Source organism: Lepidochelys kempii, chromosome 17 (assembly GCF_965140265.1).
Source record: "Lepidochelys kempii isolate rLepKem1 chromosome 17, rLepKem1.hap2, whole genome shotgun sequence".
In the NCBI taxonomy this organism is placed as follows: domain Eukaryota; kingdom Metazoa; phylum Chordata; order Testudines; family Cheloniidae; genus Lepidochelys; species Lepidochelys kempii.
In genome coordinates, this window is record NC_133272.1 from 2,719,522 (window position 1) to 2,733,188 (window position 13,667).

At 41.7% G+C, this 13,667-nt stretch overlaps 1 protein-coding gene across 3 annotated transcripts in view; it reads right to left on the minus strand.

The window, feature by feature from the left end:
• SLC6A4 (solute carrier family 6 member 4) overlaps nt 1-12,624 on the minus strand; it is a 42,540-nt gene extending 29,916 nt beyond the window's left edge. For all 3 annotated transcript variants that reach the window (XM_073315661.1, XM_073315659.1, XM_073315660.1), the window contains exon 1: nt 11,622-12,624. The gene's annotated coding sequence lies outside the window, so the exon portion shown is untranslated. The remainder of the gene's footprint in view (nt 1-11,621) is intronic.
• Between the last annotated feature and the right edge of the window lie 1,043 nt (nt 12,625-13,667).

The window sequence follows — 13,667 nt, forward strand, 5'->3', positions numbered from 1 at the left end:
ACTTGTGACCCTCCACACTTTGGGAGAGATGAGGAGAGGACTGCAGGCTCTGTGGAGTGACAGTTCCCCAGTCCAGCTTGTTCCCTAACTCATCCTGCACATGTGCCCTACAGGGTTCACTGCATTCCTGGAGAGGCACAGCCCAACATGGTCCTGCCATTTCCGATCACCTCCTTGTGCAGCAGAACCACACCAGTGTCACAATCAGGAGCCTCCATCATAGAATCATAGAATATCAGGGTTGGAAGGGACCTCAGGAGTCATCCTGACTTGCACAACTGGGGGCAGAATTTCCTGGCTATTCAGCCTGCATTTTCCTTTTCATAATTGCATCTCATGTCTTCTACCTGTACTGTTTGAGGTGCTTACGTCCCTAAGGGAAAGATAGCAAGTGTTACTTAAACAAATCTTTACATATTTGCAAATAATTTTTCTTATTCACATCTTTCCAGAAATCTTACCAGAGATTTCTTACATAATCAGCCACATTTGGCAGATCCAAGAGGTTTAAGGGGAGGTTCAGTTAACTATCCAAACCGAAAGGTACTTATCTGAATTAAATACATTCTCAAACCTTTTGAGGTTCCATGCAATATTAATATGTGGGGAAGATGGTCAGGGCTACTTTAATTTTTTTTTTTAAACTGCGGAAAAGAAATAGCAAATGGAAGTTATTTAGGTGCCCGACTAACAAGTGAGAGCTTCATATGCTTATCTTTAAAAATTAAATCTGTTAGGGAGACCCACCTTCAGGTTTATCTTGGGTCTGAAAGCTAAACTCGTGGAGAGGAGACCAGTGTGGTAGCAAAGCATTCCTGGAAAGGACATCCTACTAGGATCAGTTTTGTGCTTTCCAACCTTATTTAAAATCTCTCATAGACGATACAATGCAATGACCTAACATAGCGGAAAACTCCCTCTTTGTAAATAGTATCCTCTCAGGAGCACTGTTCATCCCTTTCCCTTGCGTGGGGTGTTCTCGTCTCCCTTTATGCTGTAGTTTGTTTTCATTTCCTGGTAATCTCTCTGTCTCATTTCGGGCTAGCTTGTCACAGCCCTTACTTGACTGCTCGAGGCAGTAAGCCACACACCCTTTCTCATGTTTGGCTGTGCTCAGATTGTGACTCCAGCCATGTGGGGAGAGTAAAGGCTACTCTGATCAGACTCCCCACTGCAAGCAAGGGGGCAGGCAGTGGGAGGAGCCCTGGCTTCACCTCCCTTTCCTCCCACTTGCCCTCCAGAATACCCCAAGGAGAGCAAGGTGCTCCAGGAGAAGGGGTAATTACTTCTCCTTCAGAGCAAGGAAGGAGTGGGAGAGGAATTGTGACTGTTCTGGAGTCTGCTGCTGGGGCAATGCAGCTATGTCCCACCCCTTACTCACGGGAGAGTATAAGGGAGTAATTTAGCCCTGGTATTGTAGAGTTCTTGGGGCATGGACTTTGTCTTCTTTCTGCCTGCAAACTGGTATGCATGCCACTGCATGCCATTAAATATATCAAATTATCATTATTGTGTGACACTTCTCATTTTCAAAGCACTTTACAACCGCAAATAATTACCATAACACCCCATGAAGAGGAATAAATATTCCCTCAATTTTACAGATGAGAAAACTAAGGCAGAGAGATTAAGCTATTTGCTGAATGTTAGAGAGGCAGTCATTGTTAGAGCCAGGATTAAAACCAAGGGGTTCCTGACACCCAGTTTTGTGCCCAGACAACTAGATCTACATCTCTCCCTACTCATGGACGGATGTAAGAGGAAAGAGGAGGTGAGTTGTCAAGTAAGAAGCTGTCAAGATTAGACCCCTGGAGATCTGAATAAAGCCTGCTAATTCACAGCTACCTTATCAGTTCCTCATTCACACCATATACACTCCTCAGTCACCCAGATATTTGTCTTAGGCACTGTGTAGTTAATGCCAAATTCTCATAATAGTATTTAATGATATTCTACTACCGTAAGTTAATCATCCACAAAGATAGAAACATCTTCAAAGTCCCAGCAAAAAATAATCACACAGCAGAGATGAGTGATTTCTGTTTTACCTGCAAGACTATAAAACCTGGGCATCTTTGGAGTCCAAGCCCTTGCCGGTCTCCCAGAAGAACTCATACAGGTCAGGAGGACCTTCACGCCATGGACGCTAACATAAAAGACCTAGGTAAGGCCAGAGCCATTCTTTCTCCCCTTTCTGCATTGAGGGTGTTCACCACCACCAGGTACAAATATGGAGAAGTAACCTGAGCCCTACTGGACTTTACACCTGTGCTAGTAATCTAGAAAGCAGTAATGGATGTTCAGCTAATTACACACCTTGTGTGACTGAACTTTCCATGCCTTACACATCAGCCTTTAAGGTATCTCTAGTCAACCTCCATCTCTTCCTACTTAAATTATGTTGGGCTCTGTTCCCATTAGAGTCACTATCCTTTAGTGAAAAGAACAGGAGTACTTGTGGCACCTTAGAGACTAACAAATTTAAGGTGCCACAAGTACTCCTCTTCTTTTTGCAGACACAGAATAACATAGCTGCTACTCTGAAACCTATCCTTTAGTGCTAATTTATAGTTCCCAATGGCTAATTGGGAGATATACGTTTAAATTTTTGTATTCCAGAAGGAATCTCTTACTGCACTGTTCCTCAAACAAGTCCAGTGTTTGGTTGAGATTAGACATGATCTGTGCCCTTGGCCAACTGCACTCTCACTGCGTGCAGCTCCAAAGCCACAGTGGCTAATATATCAAACCTGGATACTTCTCAGCCATCATTAACCAAAATCACTTTTGACAGGGTGCAGAATCCCTAAACTAGCACTGATGGAGAGAAAGCCACTCCCTGCTAAATTCTCCTGCTAACATCTCAGCAGAGGCAGGGCATTGGATTGAGGGCTCAATAAAGAGCTCAAGGCAAGATTTGCAAAGGTGTTTAGGTGCCCAAAGATGCAGAAAGGCACCTAGTGGGATTTTTGAAAGCACCTGAGCAGGTTTATTTTGCACTGAAATCAATGGGAGTTGGGCACCTAACCATTCTGAAATCCCACTAGGTACCCTATTCATTGTCAGACATAAATACCTTTGAAAATCTGGCCTTCAGAGGCTTGGACAGATGTTAGCAGGGAACACACTAAATCTGGAACCTCAAGAAAGGCAGCTCTCCATACCACACTGCAAAGATGGAGCTGGTTGGAGCCTGAGCAGCCCATTTAAATTTTATTGTAAGCTTGTTCAACTGGACAATAAAGACATATTATAGTTATAAAAATCACAGTGGGCAGCTATCCCTTACAGTGGAAATATACAGTTCAAACACAATTTAAATATCCTGGTAACGCCACCAGCCCACCACTTCCCCAGAAGCCTGGGGGGGTGGAGGCAGGTGAAAGCTCCATGTGGAAGGCTCTGGTGTGGGACAGCACTGAAGAGCCCTGCCAGTTTACACAAGCTTTCCATACACAACAGAAAATGAGGGAAAGGCCACTGCTGGAGGCAGGGTATGGGGTTAAATCAAGCAATGATCTTCTCTAGTATTGCAGTACCTCTGCTCCTAGACAGAGACCTAGCCTGAATTCCCTGCAAGTGGTATCTTATACAAGTTGTGTTGATGATTTCATGGAGATTGTCCCGCACTTGCTGGAAAGCAATTAAAAGAGCAGCTTCCCTAGGAAGTGGTTTTATGGCAAGACATGCGGAAATGCAACATCCAGAGAGAAACACTGAGTTAAACAAATGCATTACACATGCTTAAGGCTAAGATTTTGTCATGGAGGTCATGGAAGTCACAGAACCCATGACTTCCAGACACCTCTGGGACTTTTTCGCTTTAGTCCCAGAGTGGCAGGGCTGGAGTTGTCAGCCAACAGGGACTCCCCTGCAGCACTGAGCTGCCGCCATGGGTGACAGGGAGGATCCCCCCACCCCATGGCCCCAAGCCCACAGCTCCCAGCTGCTACCAGCACCAGGGGGGACACCGCACTCTCAGCCACCGTGGGTGGGGGGATCCTGGAGCCCCAGCAGCGGTGTGTGCTGGACCCTCTTCCTTCCCCATTTTGTCATAATTATTTTTAATAAAAGTCAGGGACAGGTCGTGAGCTTCCGTGAATTTTGGTTATTGCCCATGACCTGTCCCTGACTTTCACTAAAAATAACTAAATGGCCCCTCCATCTCTCCCCATTCACTTTGATTTCTTCCAAAAATCCCCAGAGGGGTACTAAATGAATCAGGTTTCATCCCAGGATCTGGGTACTTAAGATTGTGGGGATGAGCCAGTCACATACTTATGGCTAAGTAAGGACATTTCACAAAGAGTGCATCCAGGTGCATTCTTACAGGATGCTTTCATCTGTCAATCTGTGTCTGTGAAATGGACACATTCTTCTTTACCAAGAAAAGATAGCCGAAGGGTTCATTAACTACGTCTGTGGCAAGTAAGATTTCTGTCTGTCTAGAACAAAACTCCTTCTTGGTGCCTGCCACCCACGTTCAAATAGAAAGGAAGGGAGTACCAGATTAATTAGAATATTTTGGTAACATTTTCAGTAGAATTAATTTCAAGCCCATAAAATGGGTTGTGACCTCCCCGGGACCTCAACATGAATTGGATCTCCTTTTTAAAAAGACAGGTACAGCTGTTTGTTGTGGGAAATGTCTCTGGAGCAACAGACTTTACAGCTGTGTAGTGATGAGCATAGATATGTAATGCTGGAGCCTCAGTGAGCTAAATTTAGCAGATAATGTCACTTAGCCCTAGGATTTTAACACCCAGAAAGTGCCATGTGGACAGTAGACAACGTCTTGTTTCTTTATTGGCTACAACTTAAGAGAAAAGACAGCACACATGCAAAGGTATTATATTTATATGAACAGTATAAATATTTAATAAGAGTAGAAGTGAAGTTCTTGGAGGTGGACAACATATTGTAGGATGTGCAGGGGCCCTTGGGATAGGTATCCTGATCCCGGGGAGAGTTATGCCTATCCTGGAGGATCCCTCTTATATTCTGTCGCTCTCTGTCACTGTAGTATCTAGTACTATTTGGCTATTTTAGTGAATGGCATCAGGGATAACAGTTTATTATCTATTTTTGTTCTGAGCTGTTGCAACGGTCACTCTTACATAAACACGTATTGGCTCTTTATCAACAACTGAAACAGCTGCAGGATGAAAAAAGAAAGAAAAACAAAGAAAAGAAAAAGCTTATGAAGAACATGTGACCTGGAAACTGGAGTTAGTTTTGTGTTGCCTTTCATAAGTGTGGTATTAGTCTTTCAGAGGCCCAAAGTATCTGCTCCTCTTCCCATCCTTTTAATTCAGAGTGTAGAATGTACTGACACAGAGATTAAAGATTTTGGGGGTCTGTGAAAGGTGACAGACTAACAATACTGTAAACCACAGTCCTCTCATTATCCACAAATTGAGTATAGTACAGAGCACAGAAAGGGCCCAGCAGTGTAAGCTTCACCCACTTCCAGTGTACCTCACTCTTCTCTAGAGAAGCCACCTCTAGGGTCATGGGAAATCTGCCCTCTGTACCCATTCTGTCCTTGACCTCTCTGCCTAAAATGCCAGCCTCACTGAGATGTGGATTCATGTTCACTAGAAACTAGACCAAAGTCACTAGTTCACATAGGCCAAACAGCCTTTAGAATAATAGAATATAAGGGTTGGAAGGGACCTTAGCAGGTCATCTAGTCCAACCCCTTGCTCAAAGCAGGACCACTCCCCAATTTTTTGCCCTATATGGCCCCCTCAAGGATTGAGCTCACAACCCTGGGTTTAGCAGGCCAGTGCTCAAACCACTGAGCTATCCCTCCCCCCATAGATAAAGTGACTTTTGGTTACTCCCACTCGTGACTAGAGAGTAAATGGGAAGGCTCTAAAGCTCATTAGCAACATCTTGATTTACACCATACACAAAAACTACATCTTTGGCTCATCTAGCAGAGAAGTCCTCTTAGAATGCCATTGCCCTGGGTTCCAATCCCATCTCGGACCTGACTATGGCAGTTCACTGTTTTACTAGTGTCTGCTAGTTTATTTCATGAGGCATATGGTGACCTCTAGTGGCAAGGTGTGCAACATACAAATAATTCCTCTCATTTGCTTCTCAGTGATCCTGTGTGAGAAAGTAAAAGAAGTACTTGTGGCACCTTAGAGACTAACCAATTTATTTGAGCATGAGCTTTCATGAGCTACAGCTCACAATTGGTTAGTCTCTAAGGTGACACAAGTACTCCTTTTATTTTTGCGAATACAGACTAACACGGCTGTTACTCTGAAACCTGTGTGAGAAAGGTGAGAGGAAATTCTGATATGTGATATTAGTCCTTTTCCTGTTCTCTACATTTTTGAAAAGGTGAGATTCAGACCTTCAATCTAAATTCTGGCTAGAAGATTAAGCCAACCAAACCTGATATCCTGCTGTTGGCACCAACCAATACTTGATGCTTCAGAGGAAGGCAAACCACCATAATGCCTCTTCTGAGTTATGCAAAACTGTACTGTATGTGAATTCCTTCCTGACCCATGCAATGATTAGCTTATGCCCTGCAGTATGAGATTGGTTTATTCTTAATGTGCACAATTATAAAAGATATTATTGGTCATAAAGTCATCCAGGCTATTTTAAATCCTGCAGTCATGAAATACATATATTTGCATGCATTTCTCTTCAAACAGATTACTTTTTCTTTTTAAATTTAATGATTTAAAAACCAACACTTGATCTTGCTGGTGTATCAGCCACTGGCTGTGTTAGAGCTGAATTCCTGTAGAAGGACTTTCATGTTATTAATATCACTTTGGGTATGATAGGAACCTGTGTTCCATCTGGCTTACTCCTATCCTCCACTTACAGATCAGCACCTGCTAAGAACTAAACTGCTCTGAACTGGAGAATTAAAGGGTAACACATATACTTAGCAAAACAGAACAAGCTATTTCTTAGTCTCTTCCACACTATAAATTGAAATTATTTCAGTTAATGTGTCCTAAATTAGTTCTCACTTTTACTTTTAGCTGTTTGGGGATTTTTCTTAAAAAATAATGTTGCTCTTTGGCTTCAAATGACACTTTATGCAAAGAATGAAACTCACACAAGCAGACACACACAAATACACAAAGCCCAAGTAAATTGGTCTCTTTTAGGGAACTTAGTAGGTGTTTGTGAGGGATTACAAATCATTCCTCTAGCATGGGAGAAGGCAGCGCAGCTCTTCTGCAACCACTGTTCTAGCCTCCAGGCTGCAATAGCAACCTCAGCCCTTCTCCACAGCATATGTAAAGGTTCCCAGACACTGGATCCACATAAGTATCTATTCAAAAGTCTCTTGCCCTTCTTCCTTACAGCCTTGCATAGTTCCACTTCTGTCCCCCTGCACAGGGCTGCCATGAGGGACTTGCACAAACTGTCCCTACTGCAACACTCTTGAGGATGAGAGAGATCCTGTTTTACTACATATGTGGAGGGGAGAATAGAGAGGCTCCTTAAATCCTCTTCTCCGTTCTTGCCTTCCGTACCAGCACAGGCCAGGAGAGATGCTTTATTTCAGATATTTAAATGACAGATTAGTTTAGGAGCAGAGATGCCATGGCAATGAGAGCTGTTTGGAAACAATAGACAAATAGACCAATTCTGGCCAATTACAGTTTGAAAACTTGCTCACAGCATATGTCCCAATGAATTTTACTTGCTCTTTATACCAGGAAAATCCTGTTTAGAATTGGCAATCATTTAATATAATTTGCTATTGAATGGGCCCATTTGTATTGATTTCATGCAAAGCAGTTTGGTCCCAAGAAAAGCTTTCCCTACAATCTGAATTTTCCATTAAGCAAATTGACAGTAATTGGGATGCACTGTATTTTAAATCTTCAAAACGAGCATAGAAAAGTATGTAATCACTTGACAAACAGTCCTCGCTTTGGAGCTGGTCAGCTAGAGAATCAAAGAGTTAGGCACAGGGAGAGGCATTACTTCACTTCTAGTTCATCCCTCAGCCAATGTGGGGTTGATCTCTGCAGCTTGTTTTATTTATGCTTTATCTAGTCCAGTTTTAAATAAAATGTGTAGATGATAGATCTGATCTAAAGCCTACTGAAATCAGTGGGATTTGGATCACATCCACTATGCATGCTTAAAAATATCTATGTGTCTTGAGACTTTATACCACTCCCCATCACCAGAGTATCCAAGCCCCTTATAATATGATACATTTAAAATATGCAGGTAGTAACATGGACCTTGTATGTGAATAATACTGGCACCTGAAGGGACATAACTTATCAAGGTCCAGATTCATAGAATAGAATAATAGAATATCAGGGTTGGAAGGGACCTCAGGAGGTCATCTAGTCCCACCCCCTGCTCAAAGCAGGACCAATCCCCAACTAAATCATCCTAGCCAGGGCTTTGTCAAGCCTGACCTTAAAAACCTCTAAGGAAGGAGATTCCACCACCTCCCTAGGTAACGCATTCCAGTGCTTCACCACCCTCCTAATGAAAAAGTTTTTCCTAATATCCAACCTAAACCTCCCCCACATGCAACTTGAGACCATTACTCCTTGTTCTGTCATCTGCTATTGCTGAGAACAGTCTAGATCCATCCTCTTTGGAACTCCCTTTCAGGTAGCTGAAAGCAGCTATCAAATCCCCCCTCATTCTTCTCTTCTGCAGACTAAACAATCCCAGTTCCCTCAGCCTCTCCTCATAAGTCATGTGCTCCAGACCCCTAATCATTTTTGTTGCCCTCCACTGCACGTTTTCCAATTTTTCCATATCCTTCTTGTAGTGTGGGGCCCAAAACTGGACACAGTGACTCCAGATGAGGCCTCACCAATGTCGAATAGAGGGGAACGATCACATCCCTCAATCTGCTGGCAACACTCCTACTTATACAGCCCAATATGCCGTTAGCCTTCTTGCAACAAGCGCACGCTGTTGACTCATAACCAGCTTCTCATCTACTGTAACCCTGGCCCCTTTTCTGCAGAATTGACACTCTATTCTGAAATCTACTGCAGATAAAATATTACTTAATAGAGTGAGGGTGCCAGAGTATAGCCATAAATAATGAAACATCTGCAGCCTACACACAGGCACAGGGCTAAGTGTGGCTACACCTGCAATCACAATGTTCCTGAACAAACAAGCTTGTGTGGTGGGTCTTGCATGTCACCCTAGAAACTTTGTGCTCTTCTTAACTACCAGATGTGCAGCAAAAGAACCTGGTGCATTAAGGAGGAAGCATCAGCCTTCACTCTGAATTTTATATTACAACCTTACTTTTATTTAATTCTATATTTAACATTTCCCGAGAGAGAGGACACGTGACAGTGACTTATTTGTGGAATTCCTAGAGAACGGAAACCACATAATAGTGGCAAAGTTGTAGATTAAAGTAGATTGTGCTTTGCTATATCTTTCCAAGACAGTTGTTCAGACTATAGAGAAAGGAGGGGCACAAATGCATTCTGTAGCTGCGGAGTTTAAATGTTTAGTGCAGAGGAATAGATGAGCTTAGAGCGGATGCCATTCCCCTAGATATTATCTTTAAATCATTTATGTAATCTCCAAGAAAGATACATAATACAGTAAATGTCACAAAATTACTAGAGCCCCATCAGCAAGTCCAGACTCTTTCCATAGACAGGCAGATTGAGGTAATAACACATGCTCACTGTATAATAAGATACATGCATGCGTACACAGAGACTGACTACAAATTTTACACAAACAGGGCACATTTTTCTATAATGATGTTTGTAAATGCTTACGTAAGAAAGTAAATAAATGGTCACACACTTGTGTAGATGATCTTTCCTATACGGCTGCTTGGTACAAGGCTATCGTCAAGTTACAGCAGCAACCTTCTGGTTCCAAGCTCTACTGCAGCATTTCATGAAAACCCCTGTACCCTACATGGCCTTTATTGTGCAAAGCTATTTGCATGAAAAATAACTGTCCGAACAGGCAGTGCTACAGAGCTATCTTTAGAAGAGAACGAAGACATTAGCACCAGGAAGGGCACCATGGTGCTGCATCCTGATTTCCTTAATGCCGCTCCTGTCGGAAAACTCAACGTGTGTCCTTGCAGAAAGGCACAAGGGAGATGAGAGATGCTATACATTTTCCATACATGGGGATACATTTTTTTGATTGGATTCCCACAGTGTGTGGACGCTTTTTGTAAAGTTGCAGAGCTATTAGAAACTCATACCCCCCCTTTTTTCAATTAGAAAATGCACCCACGCAGCCATTGGCCACATGCTTTCTTTATAAAGCACTTCCCAAGAATCCTCATTATTATCCAACTCCAAGGCAGAGCTGCTTAGCATCTAGCCACTCAACAGAAACACTAAGAGAAGAGCCATGAAGGTTTAAAATCAATTGCACTGCATTACATCTGATGAAGTGCCTGGAAATAAACAACCCAAATTCAAAAATCCCCAAACCAAACTATCTCCAGCTTAGGGGCTGGAACTAGGGATGTTTGGAGCGGGGAGGGGCTGCCACAGTCCCTGGCTTGAAGTGGTTTCCATCATATACAGGGTTTACAGTTTGGTTCAATGACTCTCACCAGCTCCTATACAAATTGTTCCAACACCTCTGTCTCCAGGAGTCCAAATCCATTGAATTATCTGTTTACTTCACTTTTGCCTTTCATATTAGATCCGTTTTCTACTCTTAACCTTCCAAGTCATTTTATATGTATCGTTGGAAAAAGAACCACTTTACACTACATATTTGATCACCTTATATTCTTAATCATTTGAGCTTCTGTAATATTTATCAAACTTGTAGCTAAGCCAACAAGTCTGATAATTGCATAGGTAAACACTGATTACAACAAATACATTCACAAAATACTCTTCAGTCTATTTCTTACAATAATTCTGTTCCATCAAGTTAGATAAACCATTCTAAAATAATAAATGATAATTTCAAATATAAATTAATGTGGCTAATTAAATTAAATGTTTATTTTTGTCCTTTTAAAGTAAATCAGAATTTTGCATTGATTTTGTCTCAGATTCTTTCCCTTTCACATAAATTCTTCTCTAGCTCAGTTTAATATACTTCTTCCTGAATTTGAAATAAATGCTCTATTCATAATACAAGAATTTAGATTGTCATAAATTCTAATTTCAAATTGTCATAACATGTTCTGCTGCAGGCATTTGTCCAGTAATTATTAATGTTGCAGACAAATGCCTGGATGAGACAGCGGGCATGTAGCTGCAGAAAAGCAAACTGAGGCATACGTTTAATGAATCAAAGCAAACTTTCACCAAAATTCAAGGCATCCTTTTCTCAAAGCCATGACAGATGTGTTTTTTCTCCCAACACTTCAAACAGTGCTGGGAGCCCTATAAAGCGTTCATTTAAAAACAACTCTAAAAGTAAACAAACAAAATGTATTATATAAACTTTAGTTCATTATCACTTTCTAAAGTTCATAACCATAGTTGCAAGAAGCAATGAAACAGTAAAAGTTAATGAAACACCAGTGCCTGCCTGAAGCATAAGACAGACTCTTTCAGCTAAAAGAGTCTGTCTGGCTCACATAGTATAAAACTTTATATGTCTGTAGGTTTAAAACAAAATGAAAAAGTACCTGCCTTTCAGATGAATCTGAGGTGCTTTTCCCCTGGAGTTATCCAAGACTGAGTAACCCTAACCCTACATTTACTTCAGAGCCTCAAACTCAGCCTGTGGGCAACTCAGCATCTTGGTGAGGTTTTTGTACACCAATCCCCCTCACATGGTCTGATTTCCAGATAATCTGCTGCCAAAGAGCTCTTTAAGAATTTTTGCGTCACTTTTAGTCAAATAAACTTTATGTTTCACCAGGGCTGCAGCTCAATTGTCCTCCTAGAGGTGGGTAGCTACATTTGTATGTTCTGATCAGTTCAGGAGAGCAGGATCCAGCTAAGACAGGCAGGCTGAAGGTGAGGAGACGCTCACTGTTAAGGCATAATTTTCATGTCTCTGATTACAGCTATAAATAAGGGGATGGTGGTGACAAGAAGATGACAAACAGGGTTAATGATCAGTGAATTAGAAGTGCACAGGTGGGTCTATACGATAAAAAGGTATACTATAAAAAAAGAACTGAGGTCCTAGTTCTAGAATAGAATGGAGAAAGGATGGTTCTTAGACTTCCTTGTTACTGATTACTTACATTATTTTAATGCAGAAATATAAATGGGGGGTGATTTTGTTATAAAATGTGAGGCACAAGTTTTTGAAAAGTGTTTTTCTACTTTAATCAAGACAAGTCACTTCCTCTGTCTCTGCCACACATCAAAAAACCTCCAAAACAAAGGCTTTTTCTCCAAGGTACTTCAGTCCAGAGAAAGTCATTGTACAGTCTCAAACTTTACATTGTGTTTATAGTAGATGGAAAAAGCATAAATCAGTGAGTATGTCCCAGTTTGTATGAAGATTTGAAAAAGAAAGCAGAAAATCGTAAGGGGGGAAAGAATAGCAAATTTTTAGAAGGAACAACAAAACAGCTGATATAAGTGGCAGTTTGAAAAGATCTGTTCTGAGTAGTTCAGTAATAACAGAAACTCTGACAACAAACAAGCCTAGGGCTATAATTACTGCTTCCCTTCCTCTGACTGCTGGTCCAGGTCCCCTTTGCCGCAGCAGTGACTATTGGCACCATCTCAAGGACAGTTGTGGTAATGCAACACTGTTAATAAGAAAAGGAGTACTTGTGGCACCTTAGAGACTAACCAATTTATTTGAGCATGAGCTTTCGTGAGCTACAGCTCACTTCATCGGATGCATACTGTGGAAACTGCAGAAGACATTATATACACACAGAGACCATGAAACAATACCTCCTCCCACCCCACTGTCCTTGGAAACTGCAGAAGACATTATATACACACAGAGACCATGAAACAATACCTCCTCCCACCCCACTGTCCTTACTGGTAAGGACAGTGGGGTGGGAGGAGGTATTGTTTCATGGTCTCTGTGTGTATATAATGTCTTCTGCAGTTTCCACAGTATGCATCCGATGAAGTGAGCTGTAGCTCACGAAAGCTCATGCTCAAATAAATTGGTTAGTCTCTAAGGTGCCACAAGTACTCCTTTTCTTTTTGCGAATACAGACTAACACGGCTGTTAACGCTCTGAAAACTGTTAATAAGAGATACCTGAACCCAAATCCTTGCTTTTTCCTGGTAATTCTGTGTGAACATGCTGTAAAAAAGTGTTTTATCAGTTTTTAAACTTGTTGCCTTCTAATTTCTCTACAGCTTTCTTGTTTTTCTATTACTGGCCAGGGTAAATAGCAATGTCTAGCTGGTTTCCTCTTTTACATCACTTTGTCATGTCCCCCTCATACTCTTCTTTCCAAATTAATAGTCCTAGATGTTCTCTGGAGAAAGGGGAGACAAGCACATTTCCCATTCTGCTCCCAGCACTCTATCCCATCCCCAGGATTCTGAGAGGCTGAAGGCTCATTGTGTCTCACTCACTACATCTTACTTGAGATCTAAGCGGAGTATTTGTATGTATAAAGGGTCTGTTTGCAGACTTAAATCTAGCATTTCAGGGATTATTTTGTTCATGAAAAGAATCCATTCCTTCACTCTCAACCAGAATTCCCAGGTCTCTAATACCAGAATCCTGGAATAGATTTTCCAGGA